At 30.3% G+C, this 20,883-nt stretch overlaps 1 long non-coding RNA gene across 1 annotated transcript; it reads left to right on the forward strand.

Annotated features, from left to right (window-relative positions):
* The first annotated feature begins 11,653 nt into the window (after positions 1-11,653).
* LOC148304129 (uncharacterized) lies at positions 11,654-14,669 on the forward strand. The gene is made up of 3 exons (XR_015838393.1): positions 11,654-11,783; positions 13,118-13,241; positions 14,524-14,669. It is a non-coding gene; the product is annotated as an uncharacterized LOC148304129 (long non-coding RNA).
* The last annotated feature ends 6,214 nt before the right edge of the window (positions 14,670-20,883 follow it).

Consider the following 20,883-nt stretch of genomic DNA (forward strand, 5'->3'; position numbering starts at 1 on the left):
GATCTTCTTGTGGGCCGAGGCGTGCGCCCTGTAAGCGGACACGCTCAGCTTCATGTCCCGCCGGGGTTCCGCCTCACGTCAGCCCGCGCCGCCACACGATCAGCACACACAAGTCACCATACCCACGTATTGAATTATCCACTTGTCACAATTATTTCTTATCGATTTATCACGATACTCAATCCAGATGCACTTATCACCGAAGCTTTTGTACAAGCCGTTTGTGAACTTTTTGTTCCACTAAAAAAATGCGTTGCCTTGGTAAGGATAAATATTACTAACCGAAAGAATTTAAAAAGTACTAAATATTAATAGTATTTTATTCAAACACTTCAAATACACTTTTCGGGGCTGAATAAATATTTAACTGAAGAAGTATATAAAACAATAAAAACGCCAACAAGAAAATCAAAGTTTTTTATAGTACAGGCAGTGCCAACTTACTGTTCTATCAACTGTATATCTGAAGATAATTCCTCAAAATTTTAAATATTCCGGCTTTTGAATAATACAGAAATTGCAGTCGTTTAAATATATTCACAGCATTTTGATGATACCAGAGGCTTGGTTCGGTATCGGATGCATAAAGGAGGATTCCGTTCCGACCGCGTCTCAAAGAATTTCAAACCGCGGAGAGCTAAATCCACTAAAGATTAGCGGAATATCTCGACTGGCTGGGAGAGTAATAACTTTCCGTATTACTGGACCCCGGCTGTCCCGTGTGATACTGGACCTGGTATTAGAGACCGCTGTGCGGGACCTCGGGTCCTTGAAACTCCAAGATAAAGCCATGTCACTGTTCATTGTAGTGGAAAACCAGCGCTGGTGTTCCGCAGAGTTCGCTTTTATGGCCGGTTTAATTTATCTTCATACTCCAACTGTTGTGGATTGTCTTAATTCACTGCGTTTCCTGAAATAAATCAAAATCTCATTATATTGAAGATTTATAAAGATTCAAGATACGATATCTCGAAGGAAGCAAAACGGTTCAATAATTGGCTAATATTTTTACTATAAAATTGTGCCTACAAAAACTTTTTTTTTAAATAAAAGTACAAACCGGACAATATATATCCGGACTTTTTTAGTCAATAACCGGACTTTTTTTATTTATTTATGAGAAAAGCTTAATTAATCTACCAATAAACAAATAGATTGAAAAAATATGTTTTACATTACATACTAGCCCATTTTATTGGAAACAAGTTTTTTTCTAAATCATGCCTTAAAAAAAGAAGAGCGCATTAATTTATTTAACATTATATTTTACCACTGAAATTATTATTTTATTTTCATTTTCAAATATCCACCATTTAAAGAACACACTCTTAAGATATAAATATTAGATAATCATTCTGGCACTGCTTTTAATAATTAAAAGTGTATACACAAATGACTAATTAATGTATCCGAAGTTTAATAATGACACGATAAGCCTATTTACTTAAGGGTGAGATATAATATTAAGGTTCAGTGGAAAGTGAAGAGACTGATTTTCTCGGTTTACTGGATTGCGTCTAATTACTAATTAGGCTTGTTTTCTACAGAATGAACTCGACGATAAGTCTCAAATCAAGTTTCGTGACATTCCTTCAAGATCGTTACTTCAACATGACTTCATGCTAAGTCGAGAGTTTATCTTTTAGGAATTGTAATCTAACGTTCTTTTATAATTTCCTATATTATAAATGAGAAAACGTATTTATTTTCTTGGTAAAATCTCGCCAACCAGACTTGGTTTTATAAAATATACCCGATCATTGCATCAATGATAGTAAGTCAAGTGTTTGAAAATGCTATCACAAAGCGAAACAATTGACGTAAAAATTTAATTTTATGTGTTGTTAACAATAAAATACAATTTAGTTATCTCTAAAAAACAGTGATTGATTTTAATATTTAACATTTAAATTAAAATGGAGTTCTACAAATCAAACGCCAAATGTATACATAAATCAAGAGTTTGTATGAAAGTAACTGTGATGTTTCTTTATTTTATAATTTTTTTATATTAAATAGACAAAACATCCATGTAAATCTCTCAAGCAAATCAGTTTTTCTTTAAAAAAAAACATTACCAATCGATCGGACTCACGAAAACATCTAATTTTACATTATCAGTATTTGATTCTAGGTATTAAATATCTTTTAATTCAAATTTTTGAATAATTATAGGTTTAAAAGAATGATAAAAAAAAACTGTTAAAGCGAATATTACTGATTCAAAATCTGTTTTAACGTATTTTTTTTATGTTACAAGATACAAATGGATGTAAAAAATGACGGAGAAAGTATGATTATGCTCAATATTCTATTTCAATCAGCAAGATATTTTAGTTTTCTAGATATAGCAATCTGTTCCAACATTATTCTGTTTACAAATAATAATATAAAAAATCATTTCTTCTGACCTTTTCTTCTGTGTTTATTGAAAAGCCAAATATTTAAGTACTCCGTATAGTTTTTTTTGTATATTTGTATTTTTTGTTTATTATACAAAGCCATTTCCTTCAAACGTCTTTCTTAGGTATATGATACATATGGTTTTGGGTATGTACTACAAGAAATTCATTGAAAAAATTGTCTGTCTAATTTTGAGTGAAACCTTTTAATGAAATAATTGGCAAAGTATTATTTATAAACTATTTATGGAATATAAACAACTGTAAGAATATAATATACCACACATTATTTATATGATTGACCTCATATTCCTGAAAATCGGGGTCAATCTAAACGTACAAAATGTCACCTAAGCGATCGCAATTCAAAGCTTTTAAACTATCATCTCAAATGGGGTTATAAAAATCGACCTATTAACATATAAAAGGGTGGCATGTATTCCGGGTTCAATAACATTTTATGATTTTTCATATTGTTTGCTTTCTTACATAATATCTCGTAAAACTTTCCGTTGTCTCAGGGTAAAAGAGACACATAGCACATAAAGCTTGCACATGGTATTAGGGCATGCAACATCAGCATCGATAAAAACCGAAAAAAATACTTATAAATATTGTATTTTTTAAACAAACGTCAAAAACTGTAAAGAAAAATAAGAAGACTCAAAATATATTATATTTACTTATTGTTTTCCGTTTACTAAATTTATCAGTATTTTATTACCGAGTCACCAATAAATTTTATGTATCTACTGAAATAATAAATTTATTATGAAAATTGATTATTTTTACTTCTTATTCGCACCCAATACAAATACAGTTTCACCTGAATTATAAATTTAAGGTGATACTTTAAGCATGTATTCAAAGTAACGTTATCGTGTAAAGCACATCGGATATTATTTTGAAACTGATTTGTGTGTTAAAAATAGTAAAATGGGAATTCATATTTTTAATCAGCGTATACAACTTAACCTAAATGTGAGTGTTAATAACGATCAAATTGTCTCTTTTCTGATTTAGTACCTAATACACCATTGGGTGCAAGTAAGGAAGTTTTTATGTAAAACCGTTATAAACTCCTATTTTTTAGCGGTTTTTATGTCTCAGTAACTCTGCCAGCCCTGCACTCTATTTTCATGAAGCACTGTGCCAGTGGTGCACAGCGTGCAGTGGCGGAGAAAGACCATAAATATGACGAATCCCATAAAAGCGGTATAAACTCCACCCATAAATGATTGTGAATAAAAATTCAAATTTAAAGTAACGCTGCACCGACTACTTTTGGTTCCCTTTATGTGAAACTTTTGTTACTCGACTAACCGACTGAGATTGCAAAACTTCATCCTTGAGCGAATCAAACATCAATTCTGTACAATTTACGATAGATATGTACTATCGTAGTAACACTTTTATGTCACATCGGGGTCACCCCTTTCGAATGACGGATGGTGACCGATGACTCTATAATGTCGGATTAACCACTTTAGATGATTTAATTGTTTAGATGAACATAAAATAAATCTTGTTATCGGTGATATAGCTCAGTAAAGATGAATGGGACATTGAGACCAGCAAAAGGTTGAGATGAGATGTACGGTGATCTACTCATTTGTATCGGCATCGGCGGAAAAAAGGTATTCTTTGCAATCAACAGTCATTAATTCAATTCGAAATATTATCATTATTTAGTTTTTTAATCATACTAGAGATATTTGGTGAGTAGTATAATCCTGAAGAAATTCAACTTAAAACTACACACTGAAAACTTTTTTTATGAATTAGTTAATAGATTTACATAAAAAGTAAACTTACTGGTCGATTAAAACCATGTGTTTCACTCTAATAACTTTCACATAATACCAGCATCGATGTTTTAGAACACCATACTACTATTGACATGTAATCTAACATTTCGTATAATAATAATATGTAATCTTTGCTCCTTCTTTTAGTAGTTAATGACTTGTTAGATTTCACTCGTATTTCAGTAATGAGATTTTTGTGGCTCGGTCTATAGTCTATCTGTGACCATGGTCAATTTTTTTATTTTATTATAAGTTTAGTTATATGTATAAAAATCTGAATGTTCAATGTAGTTGCAACAATGTTCTCTATTTATAAAGTTGTAAAAAACTAGTATTTTCCTGAAACTTTGCTTTTAAGATAAAGTATTTTTTGGCTAAAAATGTTTTCTTAAACAAGTTTAAAGGATTATGGTGAGTGAAAATACTAAACAAACATATTAAGTCGATTATAAACCTAATACATGCAAACCATACAATGTGAAGATTTGTATTTAAGTTTTTACCATTGCAAAATAATGCAGGGAAAGTAAATAAATAAAAATAAAATACATTAGTTGCGTCTGAATTCTTAAAAGTATGTTAAAATAAAGTTGTGAAATCAAAATAATTATTTAATTAAAGTTCAGTTACCTTTGAGAAAATTATTTTATGCGAATGATGCAATGTTAGTTCAAAATATCAGTATTTCGTACGTAGCATAAAATAAATATTAGAAATAATTATGACAATTATTGAATCAAGTCATTTCAATTGAGTTTATTCCTTAATTATGATTATTTGACGTAAACAAAAAAAAATTCCAAAAAAAATCAATTATGATTTTGAAGTTGAAATGTTTTCAACAATGTTGCCAGTAGTGAAGGCGAATATATTTTCTCAAAAATATCCGAACCCCATGTCCTTCTAATAAAATCAACTGTCAATAAACTTTTAATCATAAATATCCCCTTATTTATGACATTGTCGTGGTAACAGCCCTTAACAACGCATTCAGAATTTTATCTCTTCTAATAAAATAAAAACGTGAATGAAAGAGAAAACCCAAAACAATTTTCCTTCGGCTTATTAGAGGCAGTGAATTTCCTCTCCATGTGCGGCGTGAAGCTGAGGAGTGAAATGTAAAAAATAGGCCAATAAAGCCTTCCGCAACCCCTGAAACCTTCGTCTTCTAATACAAGAGGGTGAAAAGTGAATACATGCTATCTTTGGGGTGCGTTGAATTCGATAGGGCAGAAATATATGTGGAAAATAGGGACTAAAAATCAAACACAAAACTCTAGGATTTTCAAAATAAAATATTATTATTACCTATTTCTAATTATTTAAAAACTTTTTTAAATACAAAGTGCATTATTCATCGTCATGTTATCCGAAAATTTAGTGACGACAAGATCATTATTGTATAAATTCAATTCAACTGTACGGATGATACAGACAGTTAGTTTGAATAAAAACACGTAATACTTTACTTTGACAAGAAAAACTGAATGAAATATTTTTTAAAACAGAAACGTAACTTATTAAAAAATAATCTAAGGAGTTGAAATTTAAACGTTGCATTATATCTCTATTTGTTGGACAAAAATAAATTAATATGTGACAGATGATTAATATACATTTAATAACAATAGATGAATCGTAAATTATTTTAGATCAACTCAAATGAAGAAGTTTTATGTAATGGGAACATAAGAGTTTGGGTATTTGCAGAACTGAAGAACCGTAATTGGGAGGTGAAAGTGATAATTTTAAACATTCCCTATTTCACTCATGATTGAAAACCACCTAATAAAATTTAGGAAAGTTGTATATATGCTTCAACTACAAACATCAGTAGTAAGTCCTGTAAATACTTCCACTTTTCCATCTCAATACACTTCTTTATGTATGTTGAAACATATATTCAATTTTGATATACTCGCAAATAGCCACGAAGCGAAATAAATCTAGTATTTTAACAATAATTTAGTAAAATAAAATTACATAGATGTTATTTTATTCTATAAAATGCAGTCCCACCAAGAAACGTCAGCACAAAACTTAAATCTAATCGTTTAGTAGCAATAAAAATGTTATGTTTATATTACATGAATTTTCAGTAACATATTTATAAATATAGTAAAGGTTTTAACTTCCCCTAGATTTATACCTCGAAGGATATGTATCATGGACATCTCATAGAATTGTTTATAAAATTATAATGAACGCGTAGTTTCATGATTTGTCTGATGTTATTGAACTCGTGGCCTCATGAATACTTAAAAACTTACAAACCGTCGGACAAAAGAGGCTGATCTTTTTATCGTCTCGTGAAAAACAGCCTCTGCGCGATTTACGCGGGTGAAAAGAAAGGCACTTTAAATATAACATTACTTAGTTTCTTTGAGAAGTTGTGTACCATCACTCAGTTAGATAAGGACGAGTAAAAAGTGTTCAAGTAATGTTTAAAGGAAAGTGGGAAATTTGTTTTTCGACCAAAATCTACAAAAAAAAATTGTAACATTTTTTCTAATCCATTTGGTCACTTCTCAACATCATTGACGTTGTTTTTTATTTAAGAAACTGCGAGAGTGACATTTTAACAAGTTTTATTTGAGAAATAAATGTTCATATGAGATATACTTAAATGTTTATTTTAGTTAAACATTGTTATATTGGTTTTTATGTTACTTTCTCGCTGTGTCAATACTTTTGAAACCAGACATTTCAGTTGCCATTGCAGAGTGTTTATTCAACAATTTTATAAATTTTATTATTTCTATACCAATAATTTCATGTTTCCTCTAACATTTCTTTTCTTCCACGTGCAAAACGAGCCTTTTTAGTTCAAATAAATACATTATTTGTTAAACGTATGAACACAATAATAATCCTTTGATTATATTGGTAACGTAATTAACGGTTTTTCTTTTAAATCATAATTTTTTTAATTGAATATTATTCCAATGCATTTCATTTTTTTTTTTATTATTTATTATAAGAGACGGTAAAGTTAAAAAATAACATAATGTTTAGTGTGTTCAAACACTGAATAAGTTCTCTTAATCTTCTTATATCTCTAAAATCTCCTAAAATTCATAAATCTTGATAACAATCCCCTCCCAGAAATTATTATCCAGATTTTTTATTATCACTACAACAAAGATAAAAGTTTCAATAAAAGTCCAACAATTTACAGGGCTTGCAACATCTTATTCGTTAATTTAAGTGATTAACTTAAATTAACGAATAAGAGTATGAAATAATACTTTTTGACATGCATGAATAAATATTTCAGCTCCAATTTTACACAAAATTTCAGTAGAAGGTAGAACCGAAAATGTGGTTGTGAAATAAAAATTAAGTTTATGTTTGAAAATACCTGTATTCATTTTTTATATAAACTTCACATAATTTTTAAAAATGTTGCCATTAATTTTTAAAATTAATTGTATGATAAAATAATTTTCTAGATACATCCCAATAACATTTATTGTTTTTTTTCTTTTGGCAATAATTTATATTTTTATTTATAAATATAACTAAAGTTTATACGGTAGTCAGAAGTAAATTTCGTTTGATGATAAACATAACGTACGTGCCTCTTTCAAAAGTAAATAGATTATATCATGTCGCTAAGCAGATATTTGGAAAATAATTATTTGTTACCGAATACAAAATGAGAACATAATTGCAAGTGTTCTTGAATCTAACTAAAAGTTTCCGTGCAAACTTTCTCAATAAATATTTGATACTGTTTTCAGACGAGGTGAACGAGTACTTTGAAATTAGTGGCATACATCCAAATTCTGTGGATACAAACACAAAATGCTTTATGATTATTGTTTTAGTCTTATGTTATTCAATAGAAAATTGTGAATTATTCAGAGGTTATTTTTACTTTAATAAACGAAGAATATTAGAATAATATTGCATTAATCAACAATTATTTAACATTTGAAAGTATCATAAAAATGTCGAATTTTAAAGAAAATATTAATGATCAATATCAAATATAACAATTATCACAATGTGATTTTTCTTATTTCTTATTTTGTGGTTATAACATAATAAAAAATAATAAGTTCCTCACTAAATATTGATTTAAATTTAACCCATAACCGAGAAGAATGGACAAGAATTGTGCACTTTAGTGATCATTTTCTGGAATGTCAGTCATGAGTGACTGACATTCCAGAAAAATGTCGACTCTTAGTATGAAGCAATAAAATAAACTAAAAACGTATTTTATAAAACACATCGTAAAAAATATTGTAAATACTTTGAACAGTCAAAAACTTCTAAAGCTTGTAAGTTATTTTATTTATCATCAGCGTGAAAAGCTCATAAATAACAAAGTAATAAATAAAAAGAAATACTATTACACCCCTCAAACAAACTGTAGAAAGAAATGTATTTGATAATTTACGGGGAGTATTTAGGCTTCCTTACTTTTAGGTATTCTACCCATTTCAAAATAGTGTAGAAGTTTGTGACTGGACTTGCGGCAACTGTCACAATAAATAACCTCATTGAGTTTGTCACTCTCCAAATTGTAACATTTTAAGTTAAAATAAATTTTAAATTGGATGAGTTTTTTTTTGTTTAATACAACTTACTACTTAAAAAATTCACGAGAATTTTGAATGCGGTACACCCACAATAATCAGCCTCGTTCATTTAAAAACACATGATTTTTTTCTTATAAAAAAAGCAAATAATTCAGCTTTATCGTATTTGATTGCATAAAAAATTGATAAAAAAATATTGTAGAATCTGTCCTCGGCACGGGAAAATTCAGTGAGGGCTCATTATTGCTATGACTTATTCGCAATTATGTACGTATTAGATAAAATAAATAAATAAACTTCTTTTGAGTACATTCAAAACCATCCATATGTCAATTTCTCAGCCTAAAAAAATTGTATCTATTAAAGAGCTTATAATCTTCGAATCATGGAAAGATTTAAAACTTTGTAATTATTTTTATTTGTGTGACAGTGACGAACATTCAAAAAGCATCATCTTATACAATATTTTACAAACTAAGGAATTGCTATAATGAATTATATCAATTGATATAATTCAGTTCAACTGCTTACAATGAAACATGGAAATTATTTAATCATATTGACTAAATAATACTCGTACTTAATCTGGAATCACTGTAAATACATAATTTTACTAAATTATATTGAATAATAACACTAGCATGCTAATATTTGATTCACTGTGGGAGTCCGGGACATAATATGCCGCTAATTTCATGAAACATAGTTATTTATTGAATAGCGGTTCGGCGGCCGTGATGATCACCCACAAACGGAAATAATATTATTATTCTGAATAGGAAACAAATATTATGTTGCGACAAATATAATATTTATTTTAATTTAACGTAAATAAAAAAAGGCATTCATAGTGTAACAAAAAGTTACACAATTATACAGTCATTCATACAGGCCGGATAGATTTTATTGTACTAATGGAAATTCTGTTCTGTTGAACCTAAATCATCAAATTAAGACATGAACACATCAATGCATAAAACTAATGCATAAAAGTGTATTGAAATTATTTACAAATAATAAACATTGTTTATATTTTATACGTTTATTTGAAACTTGTATATGTAGATTCGGGTTATGGTACCGATGTTAGTGTTGTTAATGTTGTTAATTATAAATCAAAACTCTAGAGTTAGACGAACCTCGGTTCGTCTCCCAGTCTGCTACGACTCTTTTTTTTTCAAAGACAAGACACTTGAGTTTACTTGAAAACTATAATGAATTGAAATACAATTTTTTTTTTAATTAAAAAATTTTACATTTAAAGTATAAAGTGTATAGGATTACATTAGGTCTAATTGACCTTGGTAAATTTATCCAGCAGAAGTTATACAGAAATCAAATCGAAGAAATTCTGCGCGACAATTTATTATACTGAATATTAAATTACCGAGTCAAAAATATGATTTTTTTAATATGATTATTAAATACACAAATACAATTTAAAAACCATTCGATTTGATTTATGTTTGTATAACTTTTAAAACATTCGTAACTACTAAAATTCTTTATCCTGGAAAATATTTCTCGAAAGTATTGATCCGAGAATCTCAATATTGTTTTACCAAAATATGAAAGGATTCAGTTAATATTTACTTTCTGTAGAACGTGTTGTTTTACAAAGCTTTTATGTTAAAAGCTTCTATCGAAAGCTTTCCTTACATCCCCAAAGTCAAAGTGAAAATCTCTTCTCTCTATTGAATTATATTGGAAACTGATTAAGGTATATTTCCTGAATCATGAATGAGGAAAATGCTCAATTTTGACGGGAGACTACATTAAAGAAAATCCATACGGGTTTTATACACAATAGCAAGTACGGGTTTTTTTATAGCTTTGAGTGTTATTTTCAACATCGCTTTAAATTCCATAACCTCCACTTATTCTTTTATCGCATATACCTCTATAATGGTGCATAGTGCATCGCATCGGATAAAATAGCATTAGGTTTATATTACAAACAATATGAAAATAAGAAAAGCAATCAACACGATGCTTATTCTTATTCCATCTTTGAATTTTTAACTTCAACCAATAGTCATAGTTTGTAGAAATTTAGTTCACTAATGTGAAGCACGTATTTCGTATTTCTCCACTAAATTATTTTCCTAATAATGTAATATTCCACGTGTAGAATGTATATAAAGTAACGATTATGGCTTAATACAACAGTCTTCGCTTTAGTAAGGTGAGAGGTTGCTTTAATACCGCCCTCATCAAATTAGGGGTAGAGCTATCAGAAACATATTACTATGGAGAATACAGAATACAAGGAGCTGCTGAAAGGGGTTAGCTATTTGTGTTTACATATATTGCCATAATAATATGTACCGTAATACCTCCACATTCTTGTATATAATACATTATGGGTGACATCGGCGCAGATACGAGTACACTCCAGTATTTGTGAAGGAATGATGCTGATTTCATTGTATACTGAAGTAATATGTAGATAGTTTTCTACTAGCTAATATAACTGATATTTCTTCTACTTCTTTTAATTTTTATCTATGCGTTTATTACATATCTTATGTACTTGTATCAGTGTACTATATATCCCTGAAAGGTACTTTTACCTTTAGACTTTGAAATTATGTTTTATAAATATATATTAATGGCATTTCTATCTTGTGGCTAAAATTAGTATTATCGATTATATAGTTTTTGTATGCTTAGTTTAGTTTAGAGAATAATTGAAGTTCAACACTCACCGGAAATGTTCAATAAATAAAAGAAAAATATGTTTTATCAAATTACTGTATCCGCTTATTGTAATAATAATTGTATAAATTTTGTAGTTGGCTGAAAAAGTGTCAAACGTGCGTCAATGGCGTCAATTACCATTAAGTTCGACCTTCAATCGGGGAGAATAAATAGAGACACCACCATTGCAACTATTATCAGTAGCTCTTCACTGTTTATTGAAGTATATTCTGCACTATACAGGAAAGAGAAAATAATCAAACATGAAGTTCTTCTCTTGTTTGTCGATCTTGGCTTGTGTGATCCTGGTACTGTCCATCGCGGTAAGAACATTTTAAACATAAATTTATGATTTCAGTTCTCAACTTATAATTTCTATTTCACATTATTTTTAAAGTATTGTACACAGTTTTTAGCGTTTTTTGTGATAATATGATGGTTATCATTTTCCAAAACCTGTCTTTTTTAGAACAGCTTATGAATAAAACGTTCGTTTTCATTTTCAGCAGCAGTAACACATTCAAATAAATATTAAATCCATCCCCTTTTAAATTAGGACGGGAATTATGTTTATTCTATAACCTTGTAATATAATCGCACGTTTAATTTACTTTTTTTGAATTTGTATCGCTTGTGTTTGACATTCAGCGAGTAAAACGATATATATTTTCATCTAATATTGGTCAGGAATCGAAAAAAGTTAAATGATTATGGATTATTTCCACTTATAACAAAACCAACTTTCAAACCGATGATTCTCAATGGCTTGTATTCGAAATAGCAACTTAATGTTCTTTAAACTCAGGTAATTGTTTGACGTTATTGTTTTTTAAACACCGTTTTTGTATAGAAACAATCAGTTTTCCTTCAAAATAAATATGTGGTGAACGATTGAACGAATTATTGAACGAAATATTGAAACATTGAAATCGAAACTGAAATTAATGAAAACTGAAATGAAACTGAAAATGAAATTGAACATCGAAATATTGAACGAATGAGTGAGGAAAGAACGGTAAAAACAAATTTGTGAGGCGAACGTTATTGGGAAAAGGAGCAGAGGAAGACCGAGATAAACGTGGCACGATCAGGTATGCCAAATACTTGAAAGTGGTCAGGTTAGGAGTCGTAACAATCGGCGGGTATGTATGAGGAGATGCATGAACGTGGAAGAGGCGAAGAATGTTTGCAAAGACAGAGTGGTGTGGCGTTCCATTCTCTCTGCCTACCCCTGCGGGGAAGCGGCGTGATGGTTAGTTAGTTTTTTTTTTTATTAATATGTGGTTTTATTTGAAACAAATATTAAATATCTAAAGCTTTGAGAAGTTGCAAAAAATAAATATTTATTCCTCTTTCCAATAAGCACAGTTGAATATTATTTTATACGTAACAATACTGGACGGCATTTATATTGATTTTGAGCAAATGGGACTCAGAGAGCCGGTAGTTTACTGGTTAAATGATAGTTGTAACTTAATGAAGGCAGGATACATGGAGTGAGGATCGACCTTTTAAAATCGGTACAACACTCGGTAGATGAGGAGCATGTTAACGAAGGGTGCTACTCCTATTACGATCACAATTGTAATGCACTTTGGCAATGCTACGTGTTAACATTGTTAACATTGTTATTAACATTGTTATTTTTGATATTCAGATGGGCTCTCCACTGGGAGATAATAGCGGCAGGTTCGGCGGTGGCGGTGGTGGCGGCGGACCAGGGGGCGACCGAGGCGGAGACAGAGGAGGCTTCCCTCCAGGAGGAAGCCCTCCCCCCTTCAGTGAGTACAAACTGCTTCTGGTTTCAAGCGGTGCATAGACCACCGCATCGAATCGATAATATCATTAACAGAGTGATCAGTCCTGCGCTCCGGATTCTTACATTTTAATGTGGAATTTATTACTCACTTAGGTAAATGAAGGAGTTTAGGGTAAAGGATATTACAGATATATGTGACCTAAAGGAGAGGAAAATGAGAATTACAGTAATAGGCATTCGGGGTTGCATACATTGCTAATGTGTACGAATAAACTAGTGAGATTTGTAAGCGAAATATGTTTGCAGGAGTGAACCGGCAACCGTGAAATGCATTTCATTTCGAAGATCGCGAAGTTTTTAATATGGCCTATAGATGGCAGTGATATGTCAATTTTATTGTTAAGTTTACATGAATATACGCAGCAGACGTACCTTGTGCACTTGTACGGTCATACTTACCGAGAAGCTTAAAAACATTACGGCAAATTGTGTCGTTTAAATGTCTGTAAATGACCTTTTTTAATTACCCGTATTTATTAAATAAGACCAAACGTTCGAGTTTCCAAGGTCTGATTCCTAAAGTAGAGAGATATTTTATTGTATAACAGTGCAATAATTATTATCCTAATGACTTCCGCTATTAAAATTTGTTATGCTATATATTTTTATGTCTTTATTTATTTCTTACTGTACCTACTGTAAGGCTAGTAAAACACCAAAAGAAAACAGGAAGTAAATGAACAATAGACCGACTTTCACCGCAGGCAATTTTTCCTTGTCAACCGATGTTTACCCTGTTTCGGGGATTAAGAGAACAGTATAAAACACTTGAAATATATACTGTTATTTATGTTTCATTCCGTATTATTTTTTGCTGTGACACCTTTTAATCAATCTTGCAGCTCAAAAACAAACGTTTTTTTCTTCTTCTTCATTCTTTCTTCAAACACTCGTCCGAACCCGATGGTGCATAGGGGACTGCGTAATATAAGAGCAGTTTTACCGTGATCTAATGATCACGTTAAAATCACTAATGCACATGTAGGAAAGGCGATCAGCCTACAGCTTCAGGAACCTGTCAGGGTTATATCTAATAAATATTACAATGAAAAAAAACACTTTTATTTATTTGACCCTCCCCCCTGGGAATCGAACCCGGGACCTCCAGTGCCGTAGCCGAACGTGCTGATCATTACACTATAGAGGCGGACCAAAACAATTTGTTTTTTAGTACGGTTTTAAAGAATTTAAGGTTTATAGTATTAAATTAACTGTTTTGTGAAATTTCAATTTTTTTATTTCAGATACAACGTCCGGTTAATTTGCTTGTCGAAGAATCTGACCAGAGGCAAAAAAGAAATTAATAAAACAGGAATTTTAAACAAATTTGATAATTTTAAAATGAACATGTATAAAAAGTAAAACACTGAATTAAAAATATTTGAAAAATAATTTTTTCTTTTAATTTATATAAGATCAGGCGAGAAATCTATTGAAGTGAGCCCTAATAAGTCGAAAAATTAGACGCCATCATTGATCTTAAATCGATTTCTGCGACTTTCAACTCCATACATTTGGTATGGCATCTATCCATTTAAAATCCAAAATAGCAACAACTTCGGAGCATTGGCTTAGAAATCAAGAACGAATATTACTTTTTCCATTTCTGTTAAAAGTGTCTCCATTTTATTATTTTTTGTCATAACTGCACTAAAATTTATAATATTTTTTTTGTTACGTTCCCAGTTAATCAAAAGTTGTTTTTCTTTAATACTACGTTGCCTTGGTTCTGGAGCCATGGCGATAGATTCATTAAAGGTGTTCCACAGGGATTTGTAAAAGGACTCCTAATTGGTCTGTCCGGAATAATTACTTTAAGTAACTCCGTTATTCTAAAAGCTCTTGAAAATACGGATTACGCCTAATTTTTTAACACTTTATAATCTTAATCAGTTATTCTATCCACGTTTCAATGTTTTTAAATTTTATTTTTACAGAATAATAAAGATGAAATCAATTAATTTTAATTAATATTTTTAAATTGATAGTATAAATTAATTAATTGTATCTTTATATTGAATATTTACATCCATTCTATGATAATTTATTATTAGATTAAAACCAATATTTTTAGCTTTTCCACTTTTTTATTTGACCAGCGACCGGGTTTCGTCGTTACCGACATCATCAGACCAGTCTGATGATGTCGGTAACGACGAAACCCGGTCGCTGGTCAAATAAAAAAGTGGAAAAGCTAAAAATATTTGTTTTAATCTAATAATAAATTAAAAATGCAATTCCATCACGAAGTGTCAGTGGATAATATAAATCTATCATTCTATGATATATATTTTGGAATAAGATGATAGCAATTTGATTTAATATTTAAATTTAACTTTACTGGCTTCACGGAATCCATATTGATTATTACCATTTAAATGGGTTGTTAATTTACTGAACTGTTATATTCTACCTTATAATATTAAAATATAAATTTTATATCATCTTACAAAATTAAAACAATTATTTATACTGGTCCAGCCATTTTGGCTGTGAAAATATTTATGCAAATGCTTTTGGAATAAAATTTATTTGTGTAAATATTTTTTCCGTGTCGTTAAGTTTTATTTAAAGGTCAATTTTTTCATTTTGATTTTATACGATTTTTTTCTTCTTTTCAAACATTATTGTTAAATACCTAAATATGAATATAAATATTTTAGTATAAAACAATAGACGCTCGGTAAAGATATTTATTAGAATTTCATCACGATTTATGCTTAAGTTGAGTTTTCGCGATATTCCATTGTTTCAACCTCTCAAAATTTCACCTTTCTTTAAAGATATCTGAGAACAATCGCTGGTTGTAATTAAGTGCAGATTAATCTTAATAACTTAGGCGTTGATTTTAATTAAGGTAAGGAATATAAACACGTTGATTGTTTCTTCTAATAATGTATTCCCAAAGGGTATTTATTATACAATATGTAATAGATCATATTACTGTGTCTTGGAGTCAACCTATCCAGTAAAGTAATTTTGAAAATACTAGTTAAAATTCTGAACTTTTTGAATAAGACATAGTGACTATGTACATACGTGTAGACTATAGATTCAAATAAAACGTTTTTTAATTATATCAATAAAGTTAAATTTTAAATAATCCTTTAATTATGGTTTATTTTTACCTCTGGAAAAATGTACTGTAAAATTGACCATTCTATAAAAAATCATTATTATCATGTAGATGAGTTTGTTAAAAATAATTGTATTATAAACATTTATCGTTATTTTATAAATAACTTTTTATTTGTATCTTTGTAACAAGTCAGGTACGTAGTATACTCCAACATTACTTTTTGACTTATACGTCTAACGACTTTGGCGTTTTAAAGCACGTTGTATCTTAAAAAATATTAGCTAGTTCATTTTTAACTAACTAACTGACACTAAAGATTTACTTCCACATTCAATGCTCTAATGATATATAGTCTGATGTTTTTAGATAAAAATACAGAGACAAAAATATTCGTTTGAATAGTATTATTTACTGATGCAAAAAAACACGTTTTTTTCATACTTTAAGTAGTGCATAAAAGCTTTTGTGTCTTTTTAGACTTTTCATGGGCTGACAAGTTGATATTTCTCGGAGTTTTCTTGTCCAACTAAACCGTAATCTAAATGTCAGAGCGAGACACTGAGTAGGTGCTTAATCTTGACTCCATTCAAGGAGGGACTCACTCATTTGTGACAGCTGTTAACTAATTAGAAACTCCAACAGATGCGTCTTCTTCACTTAAGAAAGAAAACGCCTAATTATTTATAAAGAAGCGCAAATTTTTAGCACAAGGGATTTAGCCCCTATTTTGTTTTCTAGCTGTAAACTCGTGAATGAATATGGTGAACATCGATTCTTCCAACAACCGTCCTCCGTTAGTTTCTGGTTTCTGGATAACGAACCGTTACACGCTCCAAATGCCTTGATATATTATTTAAATACCTTTATTTTTAAACTTTTTTATATAAAATACATAAATCTTGTGTGTGACCCATCATCACATATGGGATCGAATGCAGAGCGGACACCGCAGTAACAAAAAACGCGCTAAGATCGTCAGTAATGAAGACTTTTATGAGCGTATCTGGCAAATAAGAATAAAAAAGAATAAGGAACACCATAATAAGAGGAATATGCGAGATCGAAGATGTCGTTAGGTTAGGAAGGCAACGAAGGAGACAATGATATGCACATTTGAGGAGAATGGATTCATCCAGACTCCCCGACATTACACTGCACGGCCAACCTCAAGGTAGACAAGATAGAGGGTTAAGCATTGAGATACCTACATTTTTAATAATATTAATTTGTTATACGGACAGATTTCTCTTTCCATTTTCTTGTTTATTCTCATCATCTATCCAGATTACATAAATTTATTTGTTTTCTTAAATTGAAGGTGACTTTCCCTTTTGCGAAGTAGTTTGTAGTTTTGTTTTAGTTCTGCAACGGGAGGCTGCATCAAGATATATCAAGCTCTAGTTGCTTTTCTTTATACGTATTTTCTTCGTTGTCTTAAAATGAAATGTGTTTGCAATATGAGTTTGTACATATTATATATTATTTATTCATAATACATATTTACTAATATTTCAAAGGTAAGATATTCCATTGTAGTGATCTAGCATGTATCGTCACACATGTGATTTATTTACTCGTACATTTAATATGAAAGCTCTAATTAGTCAAACAAACATGTAGAAGTTTACCAAATATTATATTTCATTTTAACGTAATACGTTAAACGATAGAACAAATTCTCACGTGTAATTAAGGAACACGTTATTTGATATTAATTCATTAGGCTGTTTATAACTCATTAAACTTGCGTTATTACAAAAGTATATTAGTAAAGTTGACGTATTGGCATGCAATACGTTTCAAGTTTGAGGCCTTATTATGTTCTTTTAAAATTTTAATTAATTTTACATTCCGAGCTGATAAAATAATCTGTATTTTCTCATTTCTCTACAATATTATTCATCTCTTATTGAGAACTTTATATTGCTTTTTGATCAAAGTTTGTAACTTTATTCTTCCCAAGAAAAAAACAGTTTCTATTTCTTAAGAATTCTTCGGTGATTCTTGGACTATGCAATCTGCCAAACTATGGAAACGAGAAACGCTCCCAGTTTGACAAGCTTCAAGAAATTTCTGAAACATTACTATCATTCATTTGACTCCTTACTGTTCATCATCTCATTCCTTCCATGAATACTTCTCCCCCCCCCCCCGTACTGTTATTCTATTTAATAAATAAAACGTCAAATATACAGTTTTTACCATTTTATTAATTTTAAAAGCGAGAATATTTTATCGTTATCAATATTGTCACAGTTGACTGATAAAAAAAATATTATTTTTAAATAAAAGTAATTAAAGTATCCTCCGATGAAAAAAAGAACTTTTAAAAGGTTGTAGGAAGAAAAGTTTAGCGTATTTCCAGATCCATTAGCTTATTGAATTTAAATTCCGCGCGGATACAAAGTTGATACGCCTGTCGATTTCTCACTTAAATAATAATTTTCTCAACTTGTTCTTATCACTCCCCGACACGTGCTACCATAGACTAGGAAACCTAGTCAGTGCGTGCTACACACAACACACCCTCTCCCCCCCCCCCACCGCCACTACACCATTCTCTCCCGATACGCTTCTCTACCCTCCTGAAAAATTATTTATGGCGCGTCTCGGCTCCTCGGTATTGCAATCACGTGTATCAAGAATACAGAAAATATAATTAATAGTTTCTGACGGTAACACGATTAAGTATCCAGCAACTTGTTATATTTTATTATTTTTCTTGGGATTTTACTAAATCTTCCACAATATTTAATATGATTTCCATGCTAGTGACATATTTTTATGTGATCTGGAATAAACAAAATATTCTAAACTTTTTTTGCATTGCCAATTTTTATTTAGAAATAGTATGAAAAAATTACTTAGGAACGAATTTAATTTCTGAATACTTTTTAGAAATTTATTTGCGATATCGCAAGTTCGTTTGAATGTGTCATTTACCATATAGCCGAAAATCTATCAAAGCGAAACGAAAATACGATTAATTTAATAAAAATGTGATCCTTGAAATCCGTTTACCAAAATGTCAATTTTGTATTTTTAATCAGTTTTTATTTTAATATATTGTTTATTTTACATATCAAAATTATTTTAAATGAATTGATATAAAATGAAAAGACATTTACGACAACTTATTTTTTATCCAAATGAAATAAAAAAGCAATGAAATTTTCGAATAACTAAAAAAATATTATGAAATACATGTCCAGAATAATTTTTCCTAGGGTCAATTCAAATCATGATATAAAACTTATTTTACTACATATAAAACAACAACATTTTTTTTTTCAAAAGGTCGAAAACTACCAAAAAAGAAGATAGTTTTAATATTTCGACAATAGATGTAATATTTTATGCCACCAAAATAGTCGTAACTATTTTCGTCAAATGGCAAAACTATAAATTAATTTCAAAAAGAAATAATATGTTTCCATTCTCATAATAAAAGATTTAATCTGGCTATTTAAAATAGAAACTAGAAAAATGGGTCGTTATTTTAAAAAATACGAAGATTCGGTTACGAAGGAGGGTAAGAAAGAACACAATAAGACTCTGTAATCCGTGCACTTTGAAGTGGGGACACGCAGCGCACTATGTCCGCGGCACACTGGCCCACAGCCCACAGCCCACAGCCCGCACCAGGCCTCGAGATCCTTTAAGCCGCTTCACAATGGAACCGCCGCCGCCGGACAGAGGATCCGTTTGAATAACCGTTTCAAGTATGCTTAAGTCCTTTGAATTGTACGTCGGTGGTATTGTGTACTTTCATAGCACGGAAAATTGTGATTAAGCTATTAAAAAACCATTTTCGGATAGAAATATTTTTGTACCCGGTGTTATTTTATTGAATAACAATTTTTTTGTATAAATAGATTGCTGCTGAACAATGGGTACTCTATATTGACATTTCAACGAAGATGGAGAAGAATATGGAAGTCTAGGTATTTACAGGTCCTACGATCTGTCGAAAACTATTTTGAGTTTTATATACGTGTTATTTACACCATTCTACCCATTATTGACAACTACACCACTGAAACTTTTGGAACTCACATATATTATATTTGACGCAATTGACACATTTTTTTCATACGTGAGTTTTCATCACTATCTATGATTAATTTTAGTAAGCTTTTGATTTAGTAAAGACCCTTATTTAAATGTGTTTATTTATAAAAGAAAATCTTTTTAATCGATTTAACCTATCAAAAAAATACATTTACGCACAGGCATCAAATTACACCTTCCGACTTCCGCACCCGATAGTCCATCAAATCGACGCGTTATTAACTATATCTATAACTATACGGAGGTAAATTGATCAGTCCTACTCCCCCAATTATCGAATGCGCCATTGATGATGGGATATAGATAACACAAGTGATGAAGCACATATTTTATGATATAATTACAATATGGAAAAAGGAAAAGCATGAGGGAAAAGGAAAAAAGTAGAAACGGTTAGAAGATTCGGAGATGAATAAGTTAAATATTATGTAAGTTGTAAATATTGCTGGTCTAT

The sequence above is a fragment of the Brachycentrus maculatus genome, unplaced genomic scaffold, assembly GCF_059751285.1.
Source record: "Brachycentrus maculatus isolate JH-2025_06_01 unplaced genomic scaffold, ASM5975128v1 h1tg000329l, whole genome shotgun sequence".
NCBI classification, from domain to species: Eukaryota; Metazoa; Arthropoda; class Insecta; order Trichoptera; family Brachycentridae; genus Brachycentrus; species Brachycentrus maculatus.